We start from the raw sequence: 2,500 nt of genomic DNA on the forward strand, positions 1-2,500 counted from the left end.
AAGCTAGACCGGGGGTCCTCAAATACATTTGGGGGGCCGACTTTCAAATAAAGAAAATAAAATGATACCTAATACACACCTTCATGTTTGATATTTTCACTTTCTTACTACATGAATGCTATATTTTTTACATGTATTAGTGTAAGAAAACTGCTAAAAAAAACATGGAAACTCCATAATGATATCTAGATGGCTACTTAACTACAAAATGATGTCAGATTAGGGGGCAGGTCACTGAGGAGTGATGGGTAACGTCTGTGATTCCTGAAACCTAATCAGCGTCCTGATTGGTGGAAAAGGCTTGCAGACAGAAAGGCCTGTTGTCAGGTAACCATGTCCCTGTCAAAGAGCTGAAGACACAGCTTTAATGATGAATGGACTGAGGCTAGCATTTGTCCTGTATGTCTCCTTTGAAATAAGACCATGCTGTTGCAAAATAATACAACCTGCAACATCATCAAGAATGAAGAACACGTTCACGTTCATATTAAGACCGTATATAAGAATGGACCACCAGACCCCGTTGGGTCTCTGTCTCCCGGTCCAGACCATAGACATTATATAAGAATGGACCACCAGACCCCGTTGGGTCTCTGTCTCCCGGTCCAGACCATAGACGGTATATATAATGGACCACCAGACCCCGTTGGGTCTCTGTCTCCCGGTCCAGACCATAGACGGTATATATAATGGACCACCAGACCCCGTTGGGTCTCTGTCTCCCGGTCCAGACCATAGACGGTATATATAATGGAGCAGCAGACCCCGTTGGGTCTCTGTCTCCCGGTCCAGACCATAGACGGTATATATAATGGAGCAGCAGACCCCGTTGGGTCTCTGTCTCCCGGTCCAGACCATAGACGGTATATATAATGGAGCAGCAGACCCCGTTGGGTCTCTGTCTCCCGGTCCAGACCATAGACAGTATATAAGAATGGACCAGCAGACCCCGTTGGGTCTCTGTCTCCCGGTCCAGACCATAGACGGTATATATAATGGAGCAGCAGACCCCGTTGGGTCTCTGTCTCCCGGTCCAGACCATAGACAGTATATAATGGAGCAGCAGACCCCGTTGGGTCTCTGTCTCCCGGTCCAGACCATAGACAGTATATAACGGAGCAGCAGACCCCGTTGGGTCTCTGTCTCCCGGTCCAGACCATAGACATTATATATAATGGAGCAGCAGACCCCGTTGGGTCTCTGTCTCCCGGTCCAGACCATAGACAGTATAATGAGCAGCAGACCCCGGGGGGTCTCTGTCTCCGGTCAGACCATAGACAGTATATAACGGAGCAGCAGACCCCGTTGGGTCTCTGTCTCCCGGTCCAGACCATAGACGGTATATATAATGGACCACCAGACCCCATTGGGTCTCTGTCTCCCGGTCCAGACCATAGACGGTATATAACGGAGCAGCAGACCCCGTTGGGTCTCTGTCTCCTGGTCCAGACCATAGACGGTATATATAATGGAGCAGCAGACCCCGTTGGGTCTCTGTCTCCCGGTCCAGACCATAGACAGTATATATAATGGAGCAGCAGACCCTGTTGGGTCTCTGTCTCCCGGTCCAGACCATAGACGGTATATAATAGAGCAGCAGACCCCGTTGGGTCTCTGTCTCCGGTCCAGACCATAGACGGTATATATAATGGAGCAGCAGCCCGTTGGGTCTCTGTCTCCCGGTCCAGACCATAGACATTATATATAATGGAGCAGCAGACCCCGTGTCTCTGTCTCCCGGTCCAGACCATAGACATTATATATAATGGAGCAGCAGACCCCGTGTCTCTGTCTCCCGGTCCAGACCATAGACAGTATATAATGGAGCAGCAGACCCCGTTGGGTCTCTGTCTCCCGGTCAGACCATAGACAGTATAACGGAGCAGCAGACCCCGTTGGGTCTCTGTCTCCCTGGTCCAGACCATAGACGGTATATATAATGGAGCAGCAGACCCCGTTGGGTCTCTGTCTCCCGGTCCAGACCATAGACAGTATATAATGGAGCAGCAGACCCCGTTGGGTCTCTGTCTCCCGGTCCAGACCATAGACAGTATATAACGGAGCAGCAGACCCCGTTGGGTCTCTGTCTCCCGGTCCAGACCATAGACAGTATATAATGGAGCAGCAGACCCCGTTGGGTCTCTGTATCCCGGTCCCTCTGTCTCCCGGTCCAGACCATAGACAGTATATATAATGGAGCAGCAGACCCCGTTGGGTCTCTGTCTCCCGGTCCAGACCATAGACAGTATATAACGGAGCAGCAGACCCCGTTGGGTCTCTGTCTCCCGGTCCAGACCATAGACAGTATATATAATGGACCACCAGACCCCGTGTCTCTGGACGGAGACCAGTGACGTCTCTTTCCCGGTGATGGCTGAGCGTTACTGAGCAGCCTCCAACTGAGCTTGAAGACGTAGATGTGACGTGAGCAACCTGTCTGAAAGTTGGAAGTCTTCTGGTAGCTGTGCCAAGAGAAATCTCAATCATTCCCAATCTAGCA

At 50.6% G+C, this 2,500-nt stretch overlaps 1 protein-coding gene across 4 annotated transcripts in view; it reads left to right on the plus strand.

Annotated features, from left to right (window-relative positions):
• The window catches only part of cul9 (cullin 9), a 70,881-nt gene that overhangs the window by 5,148 nt on the left and 63,233 nt on the right, over positions 1-2,500 (plus strand). The window lies entirely within an intron of this gene.

The sequence above is a fragment of the Sander vitreus genome, chromosome 23 (genome assembly GCF_031162955.1).
Source record: "Sander vitreus isolate 19-12246 chromosome 23, sanVit1, whole genome shotgun sequence".
Lineage (NCBI taxonomy): Eukaryota > Metazoa > Chordata > Actinopteri > Perciformes > Percidae > Sander > Sander vitreus.